The sequence below is a fragment of the Callorhinus ursinus genome, unplaced genomic scaffold (assembly GCF_003265705.2).
Source record: "Callorhinus ursinus isolate GAN/ISIS: 27379988/994484 unplaced genomic scaffold, GSC_fseal_2.0 scaffold1, whole genome shotgun sequence".
NCBI lineage: Eukaryota > Metazoa > Chordata > Mammalia > Carnivora > Otariidae > Callorhinus > Callorhinus ursinus.
This window is the reverse complement of record NW_027397063.1, coordinates 28925985-28943349: the sequence shown is the minus strand read 5'-3', so window position 1 is coordinate 28943349 and position 17365 is coordinate 28925985. Positions and strand designations below refer to the sequence as shown.

General features: G+C 35.2%; 1 long non-coding RNA gene across 1 annotated transcript; it reads right to left on the bottom strand.

Annotated features, from left to right (window-relative positions):
* Positions 1 to 11743: 11743 nt before the first annotated feature.
* On the bottom strand, positions 11744 to 15126 carry LOC112821091 (uncharacterized). The gene is made up of 2 exons (XR_003207349.2): positions 15040 to 15126; positions 11744 to 11947 (listed from the first exon to the last, which is right to left on the bottom strand). It is a non-coding gene; the product is annotated as an uncharacterized lncRNA (long non-coding RNA).
* Positions 15127 to 17365: the final 2239 nt, after the last annotated feature.

The window sequence follows — 17365 nt, the reverse complement described above, 5'->3', positions numbered from 1 at the left end:
GGTGCTGCTTGAACTCAGGACCCTGAGATCCTGACCTGAGCTGAAATCAAGAGTCAGACCTTTAACCAACTGAGCCACACAGACGCCCCCAAAATGCCATCTTGAACAGACCAGCTTCTTAAATGTGATACTGGCTTATCCTGCATGTTCTCTCTACTTAGAGTTCCACTTTTTGCCCACAGATGACTCTTTGGAGTTTGCTCATAATTTTCCTATGAGCAAAACTGTCTCCAGAGGTACAAGCAAACTTTCCAAGTCCAAAAAATATTTTCCAACAGTGGGAGCGGGGGGAGAGGATGTGGAGGGGGCACAAATTAAACCAATAGTTGAGAACAAAACAAAATAAAACAAAAAAACTCTCCTAGAGAAGCAACAATGGTTATAAAAAAAAAACTGCAAAATTCATATGCATGTATATTAACAAGCAGAACACTTAGTTTTACATCCTAAGCCATTTATTTAAAGTAGCTTCAGAGTTTTCACCTAATGAATGTATTTCTATTAGGATCCATTGAGTTTCAATATTGCAAGTACTAGTTTAAAATTAAGCTAAAAACAAATTGAAAGTTTACATATTTGTGCTACTGCAAAGTATACATTACAAATTCCCTCCAGTCATACTTGGACCCAGAGATCAAACAGTATTTTTAGGACTGATTCTTTTTCTCGGGCTCTTGGTTTTGCTCATCTTAGCATGGGTTAATTCACAGACTTAGTCTCTCCACATAGATACAGGGTAACACTGGGAGTCAAACTTGAGTAGGTTTTATAGCTTTTGTTACCATTAAAGAGATATCATAGATTCTAATCTGAGGAGGGACTCTGATTGGATGGACACTTGAACCACACTGATGGCCAGGGTGATAAAGCTCCCTGAATATTCAGGCCAGGGTCAAGGATCCATTACCAAGACACTGAAATCAGGGCTTCAGGCATACTTTATCCACATGGGTGCAAAATTGTCCAAATCAAGGAATGGCATGTCTCCATAGAATTGGATTCAGGGCAAATAAAATATCCTGTGCAATTCCATGTACTGTGCAATTTCAGGATTTTTGAAAACAAAAGAATGAAGAGGCTCAATGATTAATTAAAGTCTTTATCTCTGCAAAATGGAAATGCTCTCAACTTTAAAATTAAAGTCTTCAATTCCCACACTCCACCTGTTCCACTGAGGATTCAAAGCTTTTATCACTGATACGTGTGTAGATTTCATGCTCAGAATAGTATTTTTTTCCCCTCTCATTTCAACAGTCCCTGCAGAAGAAAGATATTTTTCAAGCACATACTTCCCCTTACAGGAGGGAAGTATAGTATTGAGATGAAATTAATGGAAGAATCCATACAGTCTTCCATGGCCTATCTTGGGAGAATTTTACTTTCCCCTATCTGTGTATCATTCCAGATAGTGGTTTAGGAAACAGGAAACATTCTTTTTTCAAAGAAAGAACTTAATGGAAGGCATTTCATGCTTGCAAATTATTGGAAAGTCTCGAGAACAAAAGAAAAGTAGGTGCCAATGGATTAGTGATTCAAGTATATACTAATACCTCAGGTTTTTTTTTTAATTATGTTATGTTAATCACCATACATTACATCATTAGTTTTTGATTAGTTCCATGATTCATTGTTTGCGTATAACACCCAGTGTCCATGCAGAACGTGCCCTCTTTAATACCCATCAACAGGCTAACCCATCCCCCACCCCCCCAGACCCTCAGTTTGTTTCTCAGAGTCCATAGTCTTTCATGGTTTGTCTCCCCCTCTAATTCCCCCCTTTCATTCTTCCCCTCCTGCTATCTTCTTTTTTTTTTTTCTTAATATATAATGTATTATTTGTTTCAGAGGTTTTAATCCAGAGAAGACACTACTTCTGCTTCTTTGTCTGTCACTCATAAAGCTGATGGCTAGTGATTGGGATGGAAAGTGTATCTTCTTCAACTGCCTCAAAATTCTCTTGAGGTTGGAGTCTAGACTTTGGAACATTGTGGGCAACCCCCAATCCTTACATCTCTGTGACCTTCCTGGCTGGCAGTAACTGCAGCAGGAAGCTGATGTGTGGCTCAACTCATCTGCAACAACTTGAACAAGTGCCTCTCATTGCAGAATCTAATTTCAATCTATAACTCTAGTTTTGAGGAAGTCTGAGGTCTGTAATAAGTTGCTTTCTAGATATTATAGTACTGAAAGGTTGGTAGGAATGGATGCCAAGTGCCAGTCAAACATACAGTCTATTTATATACATGTTTTATGTATGTATATACATAATATACATACACATATACAGTAAAATTCCAGGACTGTTGGGAAAATCGTGGCGATGAATGAAATTAAGGTAAATGTATTTTTCTCTTTTTGTGTAAATTTTCAGGACATGTAATAGGTTTTATTTATCCTTATGAAATTAAATTTTCAGTCAAGACTATTTGCTATACACTATGTAGCAAATACTAATTTTTAAAACTCCCCTCTATTCAGTATTGTTGCTTCTATGAGTATACTTAAGGAAGAAAATGGCATAATGATGCTGGGCCTCAATTTATGGCACTATAATTGAGATTGGGCTAAAATCACAGCAATTTTTGAATCAGTACTTTAAAAAAATGGTAGACTTTCCTTGTAGAAGCAATCTATATATTCTGTTCCTCAAGTATTTCTTCCCTTTGGGCTTACACAAGAAGGCATAGCAATTAGTTTTGAGTTTTTAATTCTTATTCTCTAGTTCAAACACATTCTCTTGATGGGCTGCATCAAGATATTTTCTTTTTTTGCTTCCTTCCTTCCTTTCATTTTTTTAACCTCAAGTTTATTATTATTATTATCATTATTATTATTATTTCTTTTTAAGAGACTTCAGCAGACCAGAGAATGAAACTATTTTGAAATTGATGGGCTGGCTAGTACTTTTCCTTTATACAAAGAGGCATTCTTGACAGAATGTGTACTTTTTATACCTGCTTTTGCAGTCTATCCATAAGATTAAGTTTAGGAATAATAAGAAAAATAGATTGTTATTTGGTTGGAGAATCAAAGGTTTCAATAATGTACAGCAATCAATGTCTTCACTGGCATGCCGGGGCTAAAACTATTTAAAAGGTTTCAACCTAGTTATTCAAGCTGTCTTATCCTCTGTCTAATTCAGTGCGACAGTTGAAAGAAACCTGTTTTGAAGCTCAGTTATTTGACATTGATATTTATTTTTTATATATTTTTTTCTCTCAGAAAACTGTATTGGGGAATGTTTAAACCAATACTCATAGGATTTTAGATCTTCTAAATTTTCTTATCCATAGTATTTCAGTTGGAATACTCAAGGGGGTAGTTGTTAGTAACACACAGTTTTCTGGCAGAGTGAATTAAATGCAAGCATAGAAAAGAGAACAAAGTGAAAATTCTAGGAAAACATACCGATATATTAATTAGAATGTGAATTGGTTATTTAAAGGCATTAAATTAACACACTTTAGTCAAACTTATGCAACAAATAAGTTTCCAGTGAAAACACTAGTGGTTTTAATAAAATGCATGAATTTTTATTTTATTTATTTATTTATTTTAAGATTTTATTCATTTATTTGACACAGAGAGAGACAGCGAGAGAAGGAACACAAGCTGGGGGAGAGAGAGGGAGAAGCAGGCTTCCCACAGAGCAGGGAGCCTGATGCGGGGCTCGATCCCAGGACCCTGGGATCATGACCTGAGCCGAAGGCAGCCGCTAACCAACTGAGCCACCCAGGCGCCCCAAAATGCATGAATTTTTAAATGCTTTAGTATTTCATATTAATCATCAGTCTTTTAATAATGATAGCTTTTTTTGTCACCTCAAGTAGAAATACTCTGTGTGATAAGAGATACTGTAAAGGGAATGTCTTGAAACTATTTTTGCTGAGATTTAATGCCTTTCAAAGTGATAATACTTTTGATTTGCATGATATCTTTCTTAACTTGTCAAATGATTTAAAGGCTATTAACTCATTTATTTGCTCATATATGGAATCTGTTGCAGTTAAGAACATGAGATTACTTCCCCTTGGAAAAAAAGGAAAAATTTAGGCTCATGTCATACATGTCATAGTATCAGCTGTTAGGGTTTGGGTGAAAGATGAGGATGCTGACTAAAAAGTTGTTAAAATGCAAAGCAGCTTTGCACACAGGGGACATGAAATTCCCTGGATCCCTTCATTTCCCAAGCTATTTAATTATGAGAAAAATTCTCCTGTTTGCAGTATATTAAAAATAATTTTTAACCTGAGGAGAATATTTCTAAGCTGTAGAAAGGAACCATTTACAGCATTTTTTTTTTTTTTTTTTTTTTGCTTTTGCTTTTGTTTTTGTTTTTACATTTTACTTTAATTCTAGTTCTTCTTTTCTACCATGAATAATCACTTAGCTTCATTCACCTGTATTATAGACAAGGAAAATGACAGCAGTGGGGTATCATTACAGATGGGTAGCCTAGAGGTGAATTTCATGAAATATATATAATAGACCAGTTTTGGTACTTTCAATAAGAGAACCCATATTGGGTGCACAGAGTTTGTAGCAATTGAGGCTTATATTTAAATCATCATTCCCTATTTTTTTCCAAATTGCTACTATTTAATGATTAGGCAAATGTACTTCTTATTATTCACTGATTAATCCCAGAAATAATAAGAAAATTTTTATTTTTCATAATATTTTATATGTCTTGGAATTCATTGATTCACATTGAAGTTTAATTTGCTCTGGGATAGTTGTTTTACAGTTTTGAGACAACTGAGTTATTACCTCACATATTTAAAAATTACTGACTTTTTAAAAAGATTTTATTTATTTATTTTAGAGAGAGAGAGTGAGTGTGGAGGGAAGCAGAGGAGAGGGAGAGGCAGAGAATGTCAAACAGACTCTGCACTGAGCATGAAGCCCTATTGTGGGTGTTGATCATAACCTTGGCAGAAACTAAGAGTCAGGCACTTACCCGAATGAGCCAGCCAGGTGCCCCCCAAATTAATGACTTTTATATTTTCCCAATGAAATGAAAGTCAGATATGAACATAGGAATTTTTCTATATTTATTCATAAGTCCAAGGTTTTCTTAGATATTTATGCATGTACTAAAATTTCTTCAATAGCTGTTATCCAAATCTGAAAGCTCAGGGATAAAGTAGAAAAAAAAATCTCAATGGGAGTTCCTTAAACTTCAGTAATTTGTAGAGAAATTCATATTTCATCACTTTAGGGTGATGAAACTTAAAATCTTAGATAATTCACATTTTGTGTATCTTGTTAGGAAACATTTACCCCTAATTTATTTTAAAATTATTTTTACATGGAAAGTCTGAAGACTACAGAGGAATATGTCTATCTATATCTCTACCTATAGATATGTATATGTTCATGTATATCTACATTTCAGTGCACTATATTGTTAAAACATATATTGGATTATGTTTGGAAGACTTTCTTAACAGTTTTTACAAGCTTAAAGAATAGTCTCAAATTAGGTTTTTAACCAGTAACCTCTAGCCGTAGAAAAGACTATATATGGGGTTTGCCATAGTTTTCAGCTGCAAGTGTTGAACAGTTTATTGTTGCTGTGTCAGAAAGAAATCTTCTTGCTGGGTTTTCAGGCTGTGTGGTCACCCCTCAGAGACCAAGGCCAAGAGGTTGTGACCCCCCAGAGATGGAACCCAAGCCAGAGGTCACCACTCAGTGATAGAGCCTAGGCTGGAGTTTGCCCCAGCAAAGTACCATGACCAAAGAGCTACTGAAAGTGACTGTATCCCTGGAAATGCTTAAAATGACTGACTGACTGAATATATATGTGTGTGTGTATATACACAGGCAAGTGGCAGAAAAAATACCACCCGGAGTTCCTTCTTGCGGAGGGAACTGTTAAACCTTTGTAAGATTTCATTTTTTCCTATCAATCTTACCCATAAATTATCAAATAAGTGATCATTTTACACGGGAAATTTTATTTATTCAATTAACTTTAAATTATAATTGTTTCCCAAGTCTTTACCCAAAAATATTTTCCAGGAACAGAGCACTAATAATTATTAAGCACAACTATGTTCATTAACATATTTACAGAATGTGAATAGGTACACAGCATTGTTATCAGTTCTGAGCATGTTGTTTACTGGAAAGATTTCTGGACAGGGAGGTTATCAGGAGACTCAAGTTCTGAAACTGACTATCAACAAACTAATGGGTTCTATATGCCTACATCTAAGGGCTGATGCTAGCTACTATGAAAAATCATGGCTACATTGGGTAAGCTAAGATAGTGCAGGAATTCTGTGGAGTAGCTTCTACCAATATATAACAAAGTCTAGTGTTTTCCTATAGAGCCATCTCTGTTACTTAGAAATTTTGTATTACATCGTTATACTTGGTTAACGGTTGTTCTTTTCTTTTTTTCCTTTCTTCCTTCCACCATTAATTCATTTACCTAAACAACCATGTACTCATCCAATCATTCTTTTATACATTAAAAATAATTGTCTATTTTCAAGTAAATTCCAGACATTTGTGGTAGGTTCTAAGAATAAAGGGGTGAGCAAATCAGAAAGGTTCTTGTCTTTGTGAATTTTACTATCTATGGTAAGGGAAGAGCCACAAATAATTATTCTATGGAAAACGTATTGAACTGGATTAAAAGTGCATGAGAACACACCAGTTAGAAGTTTATTGAGGAGAACTACCTTGCTCACTCATGTGTCCGTTCTCTAGCATAATTATTGGCAGTGCCCTTTCACCCTCAAAAATGCTTCATTTTAGGGAATGGATAATATGGCCTCTGCATGTATCAAAATTTTACAAGGTATCAGCTGCCCACCCCTCCACCTTTATTTTACAAATAAAGGAAATGAGATTCTGATTGCCTTGATGGCTTTACTATGATGACATAGCTAATTAATGGTAGAAATGCACAGCTTCATAGGACAGGCAAAGTGACACAAACCATCCATGAGTGACAGTTCACCATAGAGCTGTGATCTTAGAAATTAACCTAATTCCTTAAGCCTCAGAATCATGATTATGTGAATTCTGATATCCTCCTTAAAGAGTGCTATGGCAATTAAAAGAGGTATATATTCTTGAAAGGCCTAGAACAATGGATTTAAAATGTGATCAATGTTAATCCCTCCGCCAGAAGAAAAAGTAGTCTTACCCACTAGCATTTATAGAATAAGAGAACACTCACAGATACTTAAACGTGGATTAAATTGGGGGGGAATTTTTAGAATTTTCAGAGTGTCAGTGCAAAGACTATTTGGATTAGTCAGAAGATAATTAATAAAAAATAGCATAGACAAGTTCATTTTCAAATGAGGAAAGCAAGCTAATATGAACCTAAAGGACTAACATGGTCAGCCTTCAAAGCATAATAAGCCCAGTACACCTAGGAGAGGTGTAATGACTTACCCTGTCTATATTGCAACTTCTTCTAGCTTCAGCTTCAAGGTAGGAGTTAAGACATATTTTACTATGGTAAACCTTGTCACACATCTCAGAAATGGAAAAAAAAAAAAAGGATTAAAATAAGTTTTGTGGATATGGAAACAAATGTTAGGTTAAGCTCTCCAACCATTTGGTATTCTTTATAATATATGTATCCAAGGCAATAGCTTCATGTAACATATTGGATACCTTTAATGAAACATAAATCTGTATAGGACATTTTATTTGAGGCACCATTCGAGTTTTCTTCAGGATGACAATTTAGGACAATGTGAAACAAACATGCTCAGCAACTTTATACAAGCAGATCTTTTGCACAACTATACTGTAAAGTTTAATGATTTATTTAATAAATATTGAGTAGTATCTCATGCGATTTTCATAAATTTAAAAAATTAACATTTTTTAAAAATTTCATTACAAAGTTATTTTAAATAGTTTGCTTAATGTGAGGGTGTTTGGATGTTTACCCCATAGATCCTTAGCCCAGAAACTTTGCCAAGTGTCTTTATATAATTTTTCCTTAGAACTCAACATGGCACTAAATATTTCCTTATGGCATATCATGATGGAAAACAATGACATGTAACATTGAATAAGTTAGGGATATATTTCAGATAGCATTTCTGATAGCCAAACATAATAGCCTTTTTTAAAAAAGTGCAGTTGTGGCTGAAAATATGATTAAAACATATATCTGATTTTTGGAAGGGTTCCTTAATAGCTTAAATAAGAGACTTAAACTAGGTTTTTAACTGGTAACCTCTAGTATTATGAAGCAAATTGTAATGAATAATAATGATAAACATGTTAATAATAACCATGTTATTTGTCATACTATAAGTTGCTTTTTTAACTATAAAGCTGACTTTGACATTTTCATTCTATTTTACACCTCTTAAATATTTATTGATTTCATACAACTGACTGTATCCCATTTCTCTATATGTTTTAACAAGTACATAAATCAGAAATATACTCTAACAAAGGCTTGACTCATGGAATATGTGAAAAAGACCACTGTCTTGCACTTGTATATACACTTCTCACAAATTACTGCAGATTTATTTTTCTAAAAATTCTGCTTATGTAGAGTTTCTTACTCAGTATTGGTCATGATTTTGAATTTGATGTCTTGAGACTGTATTAGAATAAGATTTTGGAGAAGAAAGAGATACAAATATTTCTTTTTAACTTCATTTTGGTTTCATCATGTGAGGAGATCACTTGGCTCTTGAAGGAGGAAAGTTGTGATGGTGATCGAAGGAAACATCTACTATTTCTGTGCTACTTCTAATTTAAAAAATACCTAACAAAATTCAGGTATGTCTAAATAACTAGGCAATTTATCTGACCTTTATGATTTTAGGCCTGCAAGGTTATGTTTCTATTATGGGTTGAGTTGTGTTCCCCCTAAAGATGTTGAAGTTCCAATCCCCATTTCCTAACCCCAAGTTTCTATGAATGTAAACTTATTTGGAAATAGGAACTTTGCAGATGATCAAGTTCAAAATAGTGAAGCACTGCTCATATTTTTTTAAAGATTTTATTTATTTATTAGAGAGCGAGCAAGAGAGAAATAGCATGAGAGGGGAGAGGGTCAGAGGGAGAAGCAGGCTCCCCACTGAGCCGGGAGCCCGATGTGGGACTCGATCCCAGGACCCCGGGATCATGACCTGAGCTGAAGGCAGTCGCTTAACTAACTGAGCCACCCAGGCGCCCAGCACTGCTCATATTTTATTAGCATACAGTATTTCTTCTGTACACATGTGAAGTGCAATACCCACCAAGGGAATTTTGCAGAATCAAGTAATAGGTTCTAAGACTCTCATAAGCCATATTTGATACCAGACTGCTAAAAAGGATCTAGGATGGAAAATATACTTTACCAGTATGGAAGCATCAAGCATTCCTCTTCTGCATGTTTCAGTGGCCTCTACCGCTTACTTGCGAGAAGAGAATACGTAATTCAGGTGAGTGCAGGATCTGACATGAGGTAATATCTTTTGTTACAGTTTCATAGACATAGCTTCTAGAGTCCTCTCAAGAGATATGCCTAAAATCATCATACTCAGGGAAGTCTGAAGCCATGGTTTCTTATCAAGTATTTTTAGATCTCTGAGTCCAGATGAAATTTGCCAAGAGAGGTTATTTTTAATCATTATCTTTGTTGCTTAGAAACATAGAGGACATACCACCTTATTAAGTTGCCAGGGGAACAGAGTTATAAAATTAACCTAAGGTCAAATTCTCATGACGAAGGATAAAAGGTTTTGTTAATCTATTAGCCACAATACATAGTAACACAATATTAGTGGAATTAAGCTACTCTCTAGTAGTAGTTTGCACTTGGAGGATGTTGAATACATTAAAGCATTGAGTATTTCACTGTACTCAGCTCAGTTCTTCAGGTTATAGTATACCTCTAGAAAGTGTGAAAACACAGAACTCTTGTAATTTATGCAGAAACCATGATCCACATTAACTACTTCCTTTGTTGAGATGACCATTCCCCGTGGTGTTTCTCTTCTCAGTCGTTCCTCCTGTGTTCCTAGGAGTCTTTGCTGTGGCATACCCTGTGGTCCTTTTATTCCACTATTACTCCTTCAAATATTCTTGCTAACTTAATCATAACTCTTTTGTGCTATGATCAGCTTTATCAGGAATTTTCCCCTCTAGGAAATTTACAAAAATAATAACTGTTCTGCTCATAGTCTTGGGGCATATATTGTTTAATTAATAAGTTGTTTCCAGATTTTAATAATATATTTGAATTTTACCAGGAATCTTTAAGTCATCAGCTTCAGGGAATTATAATAGGACATTCAGGCAACATATTCAGTATTTTATGGATATTATTTTGGGCATGTATTCTGTTCCAGAGCCCTAATATCATTTAATCATGTTCTACTGTCCTCATGTGTGAAGTTGACTCTATTAAATGTTTTATTTTTCTTTTGATTTGTCATTGTGTTATGATGTTAAATCATTTTCTATTTTCTGGTCCTTATATTTGTGAATAATATATGTTTACTTTTTGTGTTTGAAGCTGACTTTAGTGTTTTCTCTTTTTTTATTTTGTAATTGAACTTCTTTACCACCGCTCCAGAACCAAAATTTCAAACAAAATGTGACCACATAAACACACATACATACTTACAAAGACCCTTATCAAAAAGCAAAAACACATTTAACTTTGATCTTGATCTTGTGCAAATATGGTTTCCTTAGATCTATACCTTCTGAGAAAAATTTCATAAATCTTGTTCTTTGGATTTTGAAGAGCACCTGAAAACACATACACACAGATCTGGGAAGAGTACAACACATTGGATAATTGAAAAGACATAATACACCATAGAGCATATTAATGCAAGGCTTTTAATAAAGGCAAAAGATACTATAAAGCAGAAGAAAGAGTTCAGGCAAGAATTAGGGGCCCCAAAACTTCCAGAAGCATCTCCCTTAAGTCCTTGCTATGAACACAAGGATGTGTTTTGTTTCTAGATTGAATTACAAAAATTTGTAAAATAAATATTTATTTGGGGAGAGCAACTTGAAATATTTCAGTGGCGTCTTTCAGGACCCTCTGTTTACATAGTTACTCCAGGTGTAAGCTATCGGTAAACCAACTGGTTCTAAGTGCCACAAGGGAATTTCAGATATGAAATACAACAGGGTAAATCATTAATTCGCCCAGTGCCTTTATCTTGACCAAGAGATAGTACCAGATTCCCAGGCATTCCCAGAGATAAGCACAGAGCTGTGTGAAACCAGCTGAAAATAGCTTTATCCTAAATGATAACTATATGTTCATTATTATAGGGTTTTTTTAATTAAAAAATAATAAAAATATCAAAAAATCAAACAAATTTGTATTTTTAGAAATGTTAATATACTTGTATAATCAGATAGCTTTGGCTATATGAAAAATCATCCCAAGGATTTGATGGTTTAAAACAACAATTATTATTAAACTCCTGATTCTGCTATTTAGCAATTTGGGCTGGGCTCAGCTAGGCTGTTCTTCTAGTCCTGGAAGTGTTTATTCATGTGTATATACTCAGCTGCTGGGTTGATTGTGTTCTTGTTGCTTTGGAATGGTTCATTTCTGCTTTGCTGGCCTCTCATGACAGGTTTATAGGATGCCTTTTTTGGTAGGGTTCCCAGAGTGAAAATCTGCAAGGTTTTTTGAAGTCTAGTCTCAGAGATGGTACAGTGTTCTTTATGCCACATTTCATTGGCCAAAACAAACATAGATTGTGTTATCCAGAAGCAGATACCATGATGGTATTTGTGGTATAAGTTATTTATTATGGACTAACATCTATAAAAGCAAAAGAGAGGAAATAGGATTGGGCAGAGGAAGAAGTTCATCTTCATGCAGGTTCAACAGTCTCAGTCAATATGGTAAGCTTGAATAAGGCTTGTCTGTCAGAACGTCATGCATTGGGCCACAGAGACTGGACTCTTACTCTTCTGTCTTGCTCAGGCACTGAAACTAGGAAAAATAATGACTTTAAATGACAGTGGCTCTAACTGAGGCAATATCACCACTGTAAGCTCTCTAATGACTATACCTCATAGCTAGACAGTAAGTCTTCCCTTGAAGGGGAATCTGGGCAGAGCATTTCTGAATCTATTGGAACAAGTCAGAAGGCCACCCAGATTCAAGGAGAGAGAAAAAAGATTTGGCATCTTAATGCAAGGAGCAGGTGATGTCAAATGTGACCATGTTTGCATACTTTCATAACATTCAACGATACCTTGAGCACAATTTGTACTTAAATCAAATTTATCTAATTGAATGAACTATTAAAAAGCAAATAAGGACAAAGAAGGTAATCAAGTAGGTACATACTGTGGTAAGTAGGTGTAGTAAGCACATCTACTTTCTTGTTTCTGGATGAAATTGTATGATCTCTGCTCTTAGGGATGACTATTATCAACTGTACATTCAGCATCATAAATAAAATGATTGGGTTGCTAAGTGGTTTCACTTTATAATTATTGGTCTTATCCTTTTCCCATTCTAGGCAGGCTACGCACATTGATGTAATTTCACTGTTTAAAATATGATTTGATTTTCAGTCATCTATTAAAATTTAATGTAGCCTGACCTGCCAAAAAAAAAAAAAAAAAAAAAACTTGGACAAGAGTTCAAGAGGACTGAGATGTAACCTAAGATATTCACCTAAATTTTGTTATAATTCTGGGCAGAACATTTTTCATTTGTGGCCTCATCAATTGTAAAATAGACTCCTAACTACTTTGCCCTGTTTATCCTCCACCCCTTTTTGTAGCACAGATTTTGTGACTTATCTTTTCAAAATATTTTTCCTTTGGAATTTATTCCATCTAGTAAATGCTTCCTGTTAAGTCCTTAGTTAGAGCTTTTATTTATCCACTTTTATTTTGTTCCACATTGATTTTTCACTAGAGTATCTTTCATGAGTCTGCATCTTGGTATCAGCTCTTTTCTCATTTTGCAGAGGTGAGCTATCAGATGGCAACTGGTCCATATATCAGTCTACTTGCCATATGTTCTTCAAGTCAGCAAAAGTAATTGTGAACAAGTAAAGGAAAGCTTGATGTTCTTTTTGAAACAACAACAACAGTTAAATACTTGAAGGATCTGTTTTTTATATTGGGTAATTCTTGGTAAGTGGTGGCTTATGGAGAACAACCCTGACTATGCAGACTTCAGGGAGATGTTCCCTATTCCTAGTGATGGGTCTCAGCTATCAGTGTGACAGTCAGTCACTGGTCACAAAATCACTAAACTTTGCACTCTGAATCTAAGCACTGTGCCACCAACATCAGTGCCTGTGCCCTGGGCATGACAAATGCTGTGAAGAGAAAGAGATTTACAGTTCTCTAGACAAATTCATTGCTGTAATACCAACATCTAATGTAGTAGTCATAGTATAAAATTTCTGTCTGTGTGATAGCACTGTTGCCAACATGTTCTATAGGGAAAATGTGTCTCACTGGATTGGAAAGAAAAACATAAAATTATGAGTAAACACCCCATCAATAAAGAATGTGCTAGCATAATTAAGAACTATTTGGATATGTTATTATTTATTAATATTATTATATTGGAAAAGGTACCAAGCAAAAACTAACAGAGAAGTGAGATGAATAACAAAACAACAAGAACTCAGACTGAATAAATTTGGGCCATTCGCTTGAGTTGACACTCTATTCATGATTATAATTGAAACCTATTGTTAATGTTACAAATGAGACTTATATTTAATATATCTGGGTAGGTCCAAATGTTTTTCTAAATAGCAATTAAAAACCACCATCAGTCCTTGGCTGAATTTTGAGTAATTCCTCTAAAGGGAAATTCTTTTAAGCTATATATATTTTGTCCCAGAGTATTTTTTTTCCTTCTTTGCTTCAGAAGGCAAGAAAGGTGTTAAAAATAGGTGGGGTTGGAATATACCATATTGATAGACAATTTATTCAGGAAATTTTTCTTCAGAAAACAAACAGAATTGGAACAAGTTTTGAGAACAATGTGAAGAAATGAATAGAAATGCTTAATGAATTCTGGTATCACCGGATGCAGAAGTCCCTACTTCATTGCCTTGTGTCCTTTGTCTCAAAGTTCCCTGCCTGTCTTGCCATTTACCATTTCATCAATAAATAAAAAAATCACTAAAGGATTTTTTTTTTTGATTCTTGGAGCTCAGGCTCCTCTCAGGCTTAGTATTAAGCAAATTTCCATATTAACTATGAGTAATGTGAAAAGTTGTAAAAACAATGACAAGAGATTATCACCTCGTGACTTTCTTTACTGAACAACTAAATTCTAGTTGGATTTCTATAACCTTGATTAGTTCAGAACAGCAAGGTACAGAAATATCACTTCATGGTTAAGTAGGGATCCCCTGATTCAGTTGAGGCACTCAATACATTTGCTTTTGTCAAAAGCTTTACTTTATATTATAGGACTTAAGTTATTCTGTATATAACATTTTAAAATTTAGTATTTAGGGTAAACTTCATATATAAGTGCTAGGTAACTCAAGCTACCAAATTTCAAAACTATTTTTGTGCCCAAAGAAGTTAATTCTCTATTTTCCATAATCTCTTAAACACTTCACTTGGAAATAGAAGACATGTTTCACCAAGTGCCTGTTTAAATTTAAAATTCCACAGCTACAGGATCAAGTAGGCAGTAACTTGGCAAGTGTATTTTTCTAGTCTTTAAGGTAAAGAAGCTAAAATGAAGCATGAAATAGTTAAGATCATTAATTGTATACATACAGAATCTTGCACTTTATCTGGGTTGTAAATCTTTCATTCAGTTAAGTCAGCTGAATTCAGATTTGCTTTTTATTTATGTTCTTTTCTTAGATTCTTGAAATGGATAAAGCAAAATCAAGAGAAGATATTCATCAACACACATTGTTGTGACTTATAAAGATCATGTTACTCCTTATCAGAACTGAGCCACAGTTAACTACTCACTCCCCCTGACATTGAGTCACTGCCATATTCTCCACCCAGCTCCAAAATAAAGTAGCAGATTTTTAAGGGTAGAATAAGAAAAGCACAGGTGGTACCACCTACTGTAAATCCTTTAGTTCTTCTTAGCTCACTAACAGCTGTTGGTCTTTTCACAGTTTGTTAAAAGCAAAACAAGGCATAGAATGTGGGCTGTTGACATTGTGCAACAATACCATTTGTTTGCTCAGATCATGACAACCAATGGCAACTTGAGGAGTGTTTCCTTTTCAGGCTTTTGGTAAAAAATCTTCAGGCCTGACTGCCTACCTTGCAAACAGTGCCCTAGATTTATTGATTAATTCTGGACACATTACAAATTATGTAACTACCATGTGTTTTAATCTCGCTAATCTGAGAGTGTATATTATATAGTTTAAAGGAATTTTAAGAATTAATGAGCATCTGTTTCATCCTGTCTAGGCATATGGGGGAGAGAGGTGAAAAGAAAAGGGAACAAACTGTTTTGAGGCTTGTGGTAATGTTGCCTTAAATGCCCCCTTTCAGTGAGGATAGGACTTTCCTTTCTCATCTTTTACAAGAAGCTAGGCTTTCCACTCATAGAGTGTTAGTGATTACAGCAAGAAGTAAAATTGCCTAACTTTGATTAGGACTGGGCAACTGAGGAAGAGTCTTAGGTATAGGGCTGGCCAACTGTTAGAAGAAAAGGAGTCTTAGGAGTAATTAAAGGAGGTGATGCATTTGGCCTTGATTCAGGCTATCTTCAAGATCCAATATGGTTCACCTTGATGGATAAAGTATGCGATAGGATCTTCTAGATCACAGCATTAGTCAAGCAAAAAAGTGTGTTTCCATTTGGTCTATTTTGAAACAAGATCCTAAGTAAGGCACAAATAGACAGTAGAAAACAGAAAATAGCTCCTAGGGAGCAAGGTTTACAGCAAGATTGACATCAGCCTGCCCAGGATGATGAAGTCTGAGGATATCCCGATATCCCAAAAATTTATTCAGAATTAAATCAGCAAATAGGTAAGGCTGAGGCTGTGTATTAGTAATGATTAAGCCAAGAGTTGACAGGAGTTGGAAAAGACAAAGGTAAATTAAAGAACTTATAGCAGTGACTTTGTAACACTATGCATTTGTAAGAATAAAGTTCAGCATATTATACAGAAGATAATTGCAAGTCTTCCTGTAGTTCTGGAATCAATTCCAGGAATTTGCATTTTAAAACTCCAAATGATTTTAATATAGATCCTTCCCCCAAATTGCAATTTATAAGCAATTCTTATTGTCTATAAGGGAAATAAGTGAATACCTAAACAAACATGATAAATGATAAAAAAATGGTACATTGCAATAAGAGAGGTATGGGCATCAGGGACAGTGTAAGGATTGTTTTGAAATCAATTTGACTTTAAGAATATTCATCAGGGAGGGCGCCTGGGTGGCTCAGTTGGTTAAGCGACTGCCTTCGGCTCAGGTCATGATCCTGGAGTCCCAGGATCAAGTCCCGCATCGGACTCCCTGCTCAGCAGGGAGTCTGCTTCTCCCTCTGACCTTCCCCCCCTCTCATGTGCTCTCTCTCTCTCTCATTCTCTCTCTCAAATAAATAAACAAAATCTTAAAAAAAAAGAATATTCATCAGGGATTATTAATGTGAAGAGGGAGAGAATCTCAGGGAGATGTAAAGTGGTTAGCAGAGGTATGCAGGTGGGTCATCTCATATTATACTCACTCTAAATATCTCTTCCAGGAGAATAGCTCCTATTAAGGCATAGGGCAGGGTACGGTGATCTAAAAGATAACACTCTGTGGGGCACCTGGGTGACTCAGCCGGTTAAGCATCTGCCTTCGGCTCAGGTTATGATCTCAGGGTCCTGGGATGGGGCCCCAAGTTGGGTTCCCTGCTCAGTGGGGAGTCTCCTTCTCCCTCTCCCTCTGCCCCTCCCTCCTGCTTGTGTTCTCTCTCTCCCTCTGTCAAATAAATAAATTAAATTTTAAAAAAATCTTCAAAAAATGCATTCCTAATTCTTTTATTTCTAACTCAAATGATTTCTTCCTTCCTTCTTCCTTCCTTCCTTCCTTCCTCCCTCCCTCCCTGCCACCTTCCCTCCCTCTTTTCTTTTCTTTCTTTCTTTCATTTTGTCTTTATAATTATGCCAAACTTTATTACATAAATACTTTCACAAATTTTCCAGGTTCTGTTTATTTTGAACATTAAAAGAAAATAAATCCACAAGATTATAAATACTATGAGTTTCCTTAATGTCTTCTCTTTGAACATGAGTTTCTTGGACTTTGTCCTTCCTAAAATGTAGTGAAGGAAGTTAAATTACAAGGGATTTAAGAGGAAACATAGTAGTTAGCCTGAAACTATGCTCTGATTTTTCTCACCAACTTGGAACTTTCTGGAGAAGACAATATAAATCAT